This window comes from Podarcis pityusensis (assembly GCF_964106645.2).
Source record: "Podarcis pityusensis genome assembly, chromosome: 17".
In the NCBI taxonomy this organism is placed as follows: domain Eukaryota; kingdom Metazoa; phylum Chordata; class Lepidosauria; order Squamata; family Lacertidae; genus Podarcis; species Podarcis pityusensis.
In genome coordinates, this window is record NC_138042.1 from 20,946,817 (window position 1) to 20,958,917 (window position 12,101).

Here is a 12,101-nt window from a genome sequence, read left to right on the forward strand (position 1 = left end):
CAAGGGCCTTCTGGTGGTTCCCACATTGCGAGAGGTGAGGTTACAGGGAACCAGGCAGAGGGCCATCTCTGTAATGGCGCCCGCCCTGTGGAACGCCCTCCCATCAGATGTCAAGGAAATATGCAACCATCTGACTTTTAGAAGACATTTGAAGGCAGCCCTGTTTAGGGAAGTTTTTAATGTCTGATGTTTTATTGTATTTGTAATATTTTGTTGGAAGCTACCCAGAGTGGCTGGGGAAGCCCAGCCAGATGGGTGGGGTAATAATAATAGTAATAATAATAATAATTTCCGGCAGTGCAATCCTGTGCATGTTGAAGAGCCAGTGAGGCATAGTGCTCAGAATGGCGGACTAGGACATGGGAAACCTGGATTCAAATTCCCACTCGGCCATGAAGCTCTTTGGGTGACCTTGGACCAATCACTCGCTCTTGGCCTTCCTTACTCCACAGGCTGGTTGTGGGGAGAAAATGGAGTTGAGGAGAACTATGTTCACTACCCTGAGCTCCTTGGTGGAAAGGTGGGGTATGCATGTAATAAATACATAGTAAATACTCATTTTGAGTTCAGTGAAACTGATTCCCTGGAAGTTATGTGTAGGATTGCAGCCTGACAAAAGCGTTCCAAAATCCAGTTAGGAAGCAATACTTTAATTAGGACCTACCCAAGTACTGCTCTTGCAACCCACCTTAGGGCAAGCCGCACCCCAGAGCTGGGTCCTGATGCAGAAGCTGAAGGCCGGTGCTGTAGAACACTTCTGCCAATTCCCTGTGACTGTGGCTTGTTTTTCCATGGAAGTTCGACCATCACTGGTGATCTTCCCTTTAAGATGCCCCTGATAAGCTATGAGGAAAATTAGCATTCCTTGGAACAGCTGAGAAACTGCTGTTTATTGAATCATAAGTGGTTGTTTTGGTAGCAGCTCACTTCACCAGATGCAAAAGACAAATTCTTCTACTTGCTTTACCGTGGGAATTTCAATGGGCCCAACACACTAGGAAATTCTCCTGTGCAGCATCTACCGAGAGACAATTGTTCCTAATATTAGCCAAGCAAGAACTTATTTCTGGATTAAGCAGTTTCTCTCTCAGCCAACACAATAGCCTACAAAACAAATTGTTCATATCTGACAGGATCCCTCCTCCTCCTCTTCTTCTTCCATATAATTTTATTGATTTTATCCATAGAAACATACAAAGAACATAAAATAAAAAGATAAAGGACCCCTGGATGGTTAAGCCTAGTCAAAGGCAACTATTGGGTTGTGGTGCTCATCTCGCTTTCAGGCTGAGGGACCTGGTGTTTGTCCACAGACAGCTTTCTGGGTCATATCATGTGGTCAGCATGACTAAACTGCTTCTGATGCAACAGGACACTCTGACGAGTGCCAGAGAACATGGAAATGCCGTTTACCTTCCCGCTGCAGTGGTACCTATTCATCTACTTGCACTGGTATACTTTCGAACTGCTAGGTTGGCAGAAGCTGAGACAGAGCAACGGGAGCTCACCCCGTCATGGGATTCGAACCACCAACCTTCCAACTGGGAAGCCCAAGAGGCTTAGTGCTTTAGACCACAGTGCCACCTGCGTCCCATAACATAACATAAAAACAAAGAACATAACACCAAATAGCACTCTCCTCTACCAATACCTGCTGTTATGAGCAGCTGTTGCAAAGGACACCTTTTTTCAGTAACACAGACTTATATGTTTTCCAGCTGTTTAAATGATTGATAATGTTTGAAGCTGAAAGTCCAGCGTGGTAAAGGCTGATGAGTATCGGTAGGTATCATTTTATTTAAAAAACTGCAGCAAAGAAACTGAAACAGAAGGAGAAAAATATGCTTGTTATTTAATTTAGACACACATGTTGGGTCAGTGCATTCTTTTTCATAGCCATAACATATCAGTTTGAGTATACAAATTAAACAGTATTCTAGAGTTTAATTTCCTTTCCTTTCCTTTCCTTCCTTTCACTTGGCTGCATTAGCGTTCAATAACTGATTGTAGCAGACGTAAGAGTAGCATAAATAATTTTGTTTAAGTGCTCAGTGTCGGTTTAAATGACCCAGTCTGTTGGTCCCAGTCCAAGCAATTATTCCAAACAGGATTTATGTTGTGTATTGTTAAAAAGCAGCCAAGGCTGGATGTTCGTAAGCCTTTTTCATCTTTGTATTGGGGGAAGAATGCTGCATTGTTCTCTTTTAAAGGGCAACATTTACAGTTCCAAAAAAGAGAATCTCAGGGGTCAGCATCATGCTTCCCCAGATGTTCTTGAAGAATTTCACATGTAGCCTTTGCAATGCAAACATGTGGATCACGAAAGCAACATCCATTGTGCATTTTATTTTTGAGGCAGAAGCTTCTGGCTTTTCGAATATTGCTCCAAGAGATATCATAATAAGGTTGCTCTCTGCCATCCTTTCCAGCGGCCAAGCCTATGCACATCGAAAGAAGCGCATGTTAATGTCACATGCTCACATAATACGGGTAAATGCCAAATGGAGCATCTGAGTTTGTGCAATGAGCTTTCCATTGACAATATAGCCTTTTGGTAGTCCCATACCATCACATCGAGTGTTTCCACACACTGTCTGACATTTCACATCAGAACTCCAGTTGGAATACAGAACACAGTGCGGAAAAGGCAAATTTTAATCGCAGGAGCCCAGCAGCCGCTTTGGCTTCTTGAGCTCTTCGTCAATATGGCTGCACATCTGAGATTTTTCAATCTGTTTCCAGAGGAACAAGAAGGTAGCCAGCTCTTGACTCATTAGACAACCCTTTCGCTCACTCTCCTAACCAAACAGGCCAATGATGTCCAAGGCAGTAAAAACTCAAGCAGGGCAAAACTTCTTGTCCAAGCAACACATCATGTTTATTTAAAACCTATCATTTTCTGTACTGGGTAGAATGTCTGATTTATTATTTATTATTTATTATTTTGGCAGAATTCTGCTAGGACAATAACGTATGAGCCAAGTGATGATTGCAGCAGGGAAAACACTATTTCCACATTAGTTTTGCAAAGCAGATTTGATGGAACAGCAATAATTGTTCTTGCAAAATTTACGGTTTGTTATGAAAAACATAAAAAGGGGATTTTGTGGGTCTGGGTAAACAATTAGTTTGAGAAATGGCAGATGGACCACAGACTTCATCCTGAGACTCTAGGTCAAGAAACCTCATCAGAGCATTTCTGCTCCCATGAAATTTTCACCCACTGATGAAGAGGATAAGGATTAGTGCCGGATTTACATATAAGCTAAACAAGCTATAGCTTAGGGCCCCACTCTCTTGCCCCCCCCAGTTCAACAATTACTTTGATAAAATACATATTTTGTTATGTGCAAATGGCTTAAGATACCTATTAGATCCATAAATTACCATATAGCATATATTTAACACAAAAACAGCGGCAATTTGTTGTTGACAAAGGACAGCTGGACATATAAATGCCCTGAAGAATCTGAAGAAGTGTGCTTGCACACGTATCTGAAGAAGTGTGCTTGCACACGTATCTGAAGAAGTGTGCTTGCACACGAAAGCTCATACCAAGAACTAACTTAGTTGGTCTTAAAGGTGCTACTGGAAGGATTTTTTTATTTTGACTATGGCAGACCAACACGGCTACCTATCTGTAATATAAATGCCCCGTTACCTTCAGTAGCTTAGGGCTACTTCATCAAACCTAAATCTGGCCCTGATAAGGATCATGATAAGAATATAAAAATCCTCAAAAGATTCTATCAACGGTGTCTCTGAAAAATCCTACACATCACTTGGGAAGACAGGCGAACTAATATCAGCACAGATCACCAGTGTTGAAGCAATGATTCTTCAACATCAACTTCGTTGGACTGGTCATGTTGTGCGGATGCCTGATTATCGTCTTCCAAAACAACTACTCTATTCCGAACTTAAAAATGGAAAGCGTAATGCTGGTGATCAACAAAAGAGGTTTAAAGACTGTCTCAAGGCAAATCTTAAAAAATGTAGTATAAACACCGACAACTGGGAAACACTGGCCTGTGAGCGCTCCAGTTGGAGAACAGCCTTTACCAAAGGTGTTATGGACTTTGAAGACACTCAAACTCAGGACACAAGGGAGAAACGAGCTAGGAGGATGGCACGCTTGGCAAATCCACACCGTGACCAACTCCCACCCGGGAACTAATGTCCCTACTGTGGAAGGACATGTAGGTCCAGAATTGGCCTCCACAGTCACTTAAGGACTTATTGTTAAATCCGTGTTTATGGAAGACAATCTTACTTGGCTACAAGTGATCACCAAGGAAGAAGAAGAAGAAGAAGAAGAAGAAGAAGAAGAAGAAGAAGAAGAAGAAAGGAGGAGGAGGAGGAGGAGGAGGAGGAGGAGGAGGAGGAGATAAAAACACAATAGTCCTAGTGGATCAGGTTAATGGCCCATCTAGTCCAGCATCCTGTTCTCACTGTGATCAATCAGAGGTTTATGGGAAGCCTACAAGCAGAAACTGAGCACACCAGCGCTTTCCCCACTTGTGATTCCCAGAAACTGCTACAGCGGTACCTCAGTTTTCTAATGTAATCTGTTCCAGAAGACCGTTCGACTTCCGAAACGTTCGAAAACCGAAGCATGCATTTCTGGAAGCATTTATGTGCGGAAAACTGAATACGGAAGCCGCTTGGCACGTTGATGTATGGAAGTGAGAGCTGGACCATAAAGAAGGCTGATCGCCGAAGAATTGAATTATGGTGCTGGAGGAGACTCTTGAGCGTCCCATGGACTGCAAGAAGATCAAACCTATCCATTCTTAAGGAAATCAGCCCTGAGTGCTCACTGGAAGGACAGGTCCTGAAGCTGAGGCTCCAATACTTGGGCCACATCATGAGAAGAGAAGACCCCATGGAAAAGACCCTGATGTTGGGAAAGATGGAGGGCACAAGGAGAAGGGGACGATAGAGGACGAGATGGTTGGACAATGTTCTCGAAGCTACCAGCATGAGTTTGACCAAACTGCAGGAGGCAGTGGAAGACAGGAGTGCCTGGCGTGCTCTGGTCCATGGGGTCACGAAGAGTCGGACATGACTAAATGACTAAACAGCAACAAGCCTGCTGTGTTTTGTTTTACTTGTTGGGAGGTATTTGGTATTATTCTTGTCGCTTTTTAGCATAGTGGGACATGCAAAACTGTGATACCTGCCACCATTCTGTACACTACAGCCCACTCGACAGCTTTGGGACTCTGCCACCTCCTTCCTATCAACTTCTGTTGCACATGTAAGACCAGACCCTAGAAGCCAGGAGAAAGGTTGCTAGTGTTTCAGATGTTAAGCTGAATTTCCATACACATTCCCAAGCAGTGGGAATCCTTTGCATGATACTTCTTGTACTGGAGACACATTTCTGTTCTTTGTGCAGGTGATGCTGGATGCAGGGAAGACCAGAGAGCGATAAGCAACACAACCGTGTTCCGTTTAGCTCCTACCTTGCCGTACGTGCGGCAAGCAAGCCGTCACGCAGGGTCACAGACAACAAAAGAGGGGCAAAGTTCCCCGAGGATGAATGTGGGGTGTTCTTGTTCCCTGCTGCGATTCTTCCAAAAATAGCTAGACAGGAAAGAGGAACATTAGATCTTCTTGGAGGAAAACGGCTGACCTTTCTGTTGCTGGAAGAAATACCACATTACTAAAATAGGGACACTTAGCACTAGGAAGTAAGTACCAATCCATGCCTTCTTTTGAAGCAGGAACAGTGGATGTTCCTGCATTCAAAAACAACTGTGTTTGGACCCAATCCAAGACTGTAAAATAATCCGTGTAAAGAAGAACAAGTACTGTAAATTGTCCCTCCTCCCTCCCACTTATGTATAAATTTAAACCAAATAATAATGCCTCAAACGGGCAGCTGGCCTTTTAGGTTGCCAGCTCTGATGATGCCTCCACAAATAAAACTTTTATCTTTTTCTCTTCCCTCCTTCTGCTCCTCTGTCAGCTTTCTCTCATCCCCCCCACCTGTTTTGTTTTGCTTCTTCCTAGTTTCATTTTCAAGTAAGTGAACCATTTAAAAATGAAACAGTGCAATGATGAACTGAGCTGAGCAGAAAACAACAACGAGCCTAAAGCAACACAGAGGCTTTTAATGTTTTTTTCCCTGGCTCCCATCTCTCTTCTGTCTATCTGTGATGGATGAGGTGACACACACGCACACACACACCCCCTAAAGAAATGGGGAAGAAGAAGAAGAAGTGGGGGGAAGCATTTTTAAATGCTTAAGGAGCTTAGTTCTCAGCACAGAAACTATCACTGTGTGTACAGTGGTACCTCGGGTTAAGTACTTAATTCGTTCCGGAGATCCGTTCTTAACCTGAAATTGTTCTTAACCTGAAGCACCACTTTAGCTAATGGGGCCTCCTGCTGCCGCCGCACCGCCGGAGCACGATTTCTGTTCTCATCCTGAAGCAAAGTTCTTAACCTGAAGCACTATTTCTGGGTTGGTGGAGTCTGTAACCTGAAGCGTATGTAACCTGAGGTACCGCTGTATAGCCCTACATAAATGTCTAAAAAGGCCCTCCCTGAGTTCAGATCTCTCCCTCCCCCATTGGTTTTTGTCACCGCCATTTTTGAGGAGGCTGTTGCCATAGGAATCATGGGAGCTGCTCAATCAAATATTCGCAAGGCATAGCTCCTCACTTGGTGCTTGTGCGTACTTCTGGAAGCCCTATTGTCACTGGAGTCTGAAACGGCCTCCATGGCTCGGAGTGCCTATTTTCAGCTTTGTTTAGTTTGCTAACTGTGGCCCCTTTGTGGCAGAGATGACTAGGGACTCAGCTATACAGCTGCAAATAAAACATTTTAAGTGTGGTTTAAGTGCAATATACAATGTGATACTAGATGGAGGTGGTGAGCCTTATGGAAAATTCAATGTATTTTTTAAAAACGCTTTTAAAAAAAAGCATTTTCAGAATTTTTTTTATGTGTGTAGATTCCACCTAGGTCATGGCACTCCACACTTTAGTAATTTTCAGATTATTGCACAGAGCTCTACATGGGATTGCCCTTGAAGACAACTCAGAAACATCAACAGGCCCAAAGCACAGGTTGCTGTTTTGAAATTAGCTGCTAGTTGGTTCCCAAGCTCACTTCAAGGTGCTCACATTAGTGTTCGAACCCCAAAATGGCTTGGGTCCCAAATATGTGAAATGCCACCTCCTTTCCGTCAGAACCTCTTGGGTGTTAAAATGGGTAGATCTTCTTGGTAACTCCACCTCCCTCAGAAGTTTGGGAGCAATGGCAGCCTGGCAGAGATCATTCTTTGTGGCATCGCCTAAACTCATTCCACACAGAGGTGTGTCTAGCATCTTCATTATGTAGTTTTCATCGAATGTTGAAGACACATCTCTTTATCTTTCCAGGTCTTTGATATCTGATACAGCTATAGCTAGATAGAACTGCTCTGTTCTCTTAAGTGTAATCTATTTTCAACATATTTTAACATTGTATTTTAAATTGCTGCAGCCCACCCTCGAACCTTAGAAGTTGTCAGATAAGTAAAGAAATATATTGAGAAGTAGATATGTGTCCTGTGCTTCTTTCACATTTAAAGATGTTCCAGGTAGCAGCTTTTTCACACTCTTAGTTCAGTCGTAATGGACAAAGTTTCAGTGTTTGGGGCTATTTTGTTTTGGAAAAGGGCAAGTAGGAAGGGACATAACATATGTGTATAAAATTCTGCATGAGGCGGGAAAAGTTTTTATCCCACTTATAATGCTAGAACCCATTGAAGGTTCATCCAATGAAACTGAATAGCAGGAGATTCTGGACAGCCAAAGCAAAGCAGCACTCCATGCAAGGTATAGTTAAACTTCCTCAAGATGTAGCGATGGGCACCACCTTGAAATTAAGCCACGTGGGCACAGCACTTAGCAAGTGACAGCGATATATGTTCACACACTTTGTCTCTCTTTCAGTCTGCCTAAAAGGTGTTCGTTGATTTAATGCATTTTGGCCATGATTCACAGTGCATGTAGCTGGTTACAAATCCTGTTTAATTATATTTAAATAATGTGTTTCCACAAAATATATTTAAGTTACCCGTGCTTGAATCAGGTAACTTAAAGCCACGGTCTATCACCACATAAGTCATAAATTTGAAAGCCTCTTTCTTGGAAGTTTGTGAAGGCTTTTCTTTGAATACCCAAAGTTAAAACAGACATTCTGTCACACAGTGGAGGACGAAGTGCATGACCTATATTCCCTGCCAACTTTATGGATTATGATAATTCTAGAAAAACCGAGTCAATGATCAATTTTACTTGCTCTCAGTGCTTCATGCTTTAATAAATTGTCTGTTTTTCAACTTCTGGCCATCGTGCCTTGCTGTGCATGGCTTTCACAACTGAAAGGATCTTGCACTCATTATTCTGCATAGACCCTTATCTATTATTATTATTATTATTATTATTATTATTATTATTGAGCAAATTCATTACAGACCTCATACCTGGCAGTAGAAAACAGATTTTCAAACCAGATTTATTTATTTATTTTGGTGTGTGGAAATCCATGTCATTTTGTCAGAAATGCCTGCTTTTGATGATAAAATAATTCTAGCAATTATGTTTTGACATCTTAGCCAATTGGCTTACTGTGGAACCTTTGATTCAAAATAATTTTCACTGGTAATAATGCTATTGCAGTGCAAGTGAAATGTTATGATTTGCAGTCCTGTGCCAATGCAGTTTTTAGTACAATCATTATGAGAATTGGCCCGTAGCCCTGGTTGACAATCTATGCTTGGAAACAGCAGGAGAAATTGTACTCTAGGCATACAGTTAAGCCCTTGAAGCAGTCTTTGATGCTATTGGCCATAGAATGATATATATGAGGACCTGGAAAGTGTCCCAGTGAATAGGAAGATTGATCTTAAGAGGTTTCACTCACTTCCTCACAGAAAAGTGCCCTGAAGTGATGGTCCTCTTTATCACCCCAAAGGAACTAGTTCCATTGCAACCTTTCTGGACAATGTCTGTCCAAGGCATCATACAACAATACAAACAAAGCAAAATGGCATCAGTACAACAGCCATTGAACCCTAAAATCCAGTGCAAGAGAACAGAAGTAAAAATAGCTGGCCAATTAAAAAAAAGCCACAGCAATAATTAACCTCAGCCTAGGCCATAAAAATATAAATCACAAATAAGCCACGTTATAGGAGTTACATCTCTCTTTAGGGCATTCTGAAGTTTTGAAAGCTATGAAGCCGCCACAGAAAAGGTCCTCTCCCTTGTGGCCACCAACTTCACTGATGCTGGAGGAGGAAGGAGTCCTCCATTGTAGATCTCAACGTGTGGGCTGTGTAATTCATGGGCAGGCATTTTTGTCTTGCAGCTGGCACAGTGAGAAAATCATGTCAAGTGTTGACCTCAAGTGTTGATAAACCCTGTTAGTGAGTGACTGTAATCTTTGAGAACTACATGGGTGAACGCTTCCCCCAAAGTACTCAGCAGAGAGATTCCATGGTAGTTGTTACAATCGTGGTGTGTTTTTTTTTCATATAGAGGTTCAAAATGCCTGAGAAGGCCATGGAGGTGCACCGTGAGGGAGAAATTGAAGCCGGCTTTCAGCACTTCTGTCAGAATTTTGTCCTTTCCTGGGGCTTTGCCACATGCCTGAGAGTTGATGGTGTCCTTTGACTCGTCATGAGGGAGGGACATCTAGTTCTTCCAAGTTAGACAGAGTCGGGATGCTGTCAATTGCTGTGTCAGAGACCATGTTTCCCTGAAAGTACAGTTCTTGATAGTGCTCTTCCCATCATTTCATCTGCTTTCTGAGGTCTGTGATGCTGAGAGCCAGTCTGGTGTAGTGGTTAAGAGCGGTAGTCTTGTAATCTGGGGAACCGGGTTCGCGTCTCCGCTCCTCCACATGCAGCTGCTGGGTGACCTTGGGCCAGTCACACTTCTTTGAAGTCTCTCAGCCCCACTCACCTCACAGAGTGTTTGTTGTGGGGGAGGAAGGGAAAGGAGAATGTTAGCTGCTTTGAGACTCCTGAAAGGGAGTGAAAGGCGGGATATCAAATCCAAACTCTTCTTCTTCTTCTTTCTCCCAACAAGGTTTTCAGCAGTGCACTTTTCCTGACTGTTGGTCCAAATGCTTTCTTCATGCCTTCAAACATTTTGTGATTGTTGCCTCTGACAGCGGCAAGTTGACTGCTCTGACACAGTTTTAGCCAGTAGTCATGGGCACATCATCTGGCAATCCTCTGGGCATCGCTCCTTGCTTCCAGATCTGTTCAGATGTGTTCTCCCTTTACTACCTTTCTACACATTTTCTTAACCTTTTTTTTCTTTTCTTTTGCTCTTCTGCTCCTCTCTCCTTCCATGTATGAACATATTCTTATTCTCCTCAAACATACTGTAATAATAATAATAATAATAATAATAATAATAATAATTTATTATTTATACCCCACCCATCTGGCTGGGCTTCCCCAGCCATTCTGGGTGGCGTCCAACAAAATATTAAAATACCATGATACATCAAATATTAAAAGCTTATTCTGTACTTATTCTGTAAACAGTAAACATCATTCAAATGAGGTAACTGGATACTAACTTGCTTGATCTGCTTAATTTATTCGAGCCACATGATTTAAAATAGGGTTTTTTTTGTTTTGTTTCCCTTTTCGTACAGAGAAAATAAAACCCTGCTTGTAATCTTCAGTGGCTTGGTTTTGGCAAAGGATGTCCTATATGCAGTGTCTCTTGTTCCTTTCCTGTTGCTTACATTTTAAAACAACAGCCTTCTCATATTTCTTTGTCATACCTCTTGGCAGTAAAAACACCAGGATCATGCATCAAGAGAACAGCTACACTCTTTTTTTTGTAGTGTACAGTTGCAAACCAGTGGTATTTACATATGTAACTCTGCATGATAGGACTCCATGTATACAAAGGCCTCTATTGTGTCCTTACGACAGCTCTTTCCACTCCATTCTAGCACCCCATTAGAATACCACCAAGACCTATCACAAAGTGGGTGCAGCCATTCTCATGGCTCAATAAATGAAAACTGGACCCAAAGTACTTTCCCAAGAGAAGCAGAATGAAATACTTAACAATATTGAATTTTATAGTGGATTGAAATACTTAACAAATACTTGAGATATCTTCCAAGTACTCACTCTGTTGATTAGAGTTGCTGCTATGCCTAATGACGTCCCTTTAGTTTATTATATACTAGCAAGAGAACAATCATTTATGAGGGTGATTTTGTATTTCCAAGCACTCCTTGGGGTGTGGGTGTGTGTATTATGATTTGTATTATGATTTGTGTAAGACCTACGCAGCGAGAAAGATCCTTGCAGCTGAGGGCTGGTTTTAGGGTATGCTTTGTACTCGATAGATTCCAAGTAGAGCACTTCATTCCTTTCCCATCCTGCAGGAGTGAATGACAGCCATTCATCTATATGGGAGAAATGGATTCATGCGCTCTAGGACACCACTGGGGCATGAATGAAAATGGTTTTTTTTGCCAATGTTGACCTCAGTCATTGACAGTCAAGCATATACTACTATGTAAGTTGGGAACTGACTTTTATGCTGATAGATGGACCATAACTATGACATATGTAAACAAGTTATACACATACATATATATATATATATATATATATATATATATATATATAGTAGGTCGCCTTTACAAAGTTCAAACCATGCTTAAGGCAGCTTAAAACAAACATAACAGAAGTGGTCATAAACAATAAATAAACCACGAAAAAGTACAGAGCCAAACTGAACAATTTCCACATAAATCCTAATGGGATCTAAGATAAAGATACAAAAACTTAATATCAATAACAGCAACAACAACCCCCAACAAAAACCCCATGCCCCAGCTCCATAGTCTGTTCAGCAGCCCCAGCTTTTGTAGCTGGAGTCAGTCAGGGGCCGGCCCTCCCTTGCCAGGTGGGAAAAAGCCTGCAAGGCAGGGAGCAGGACTTCCAGGGCTCACAGCCAAGATATCTTTAAAGGGGTGACCAGGATGAGACTATCTAAATTCCCAACATGCTATAGGCATTTATCATGCCTGTTTTGCCTAAAAGTGACCACTGTTGCCCT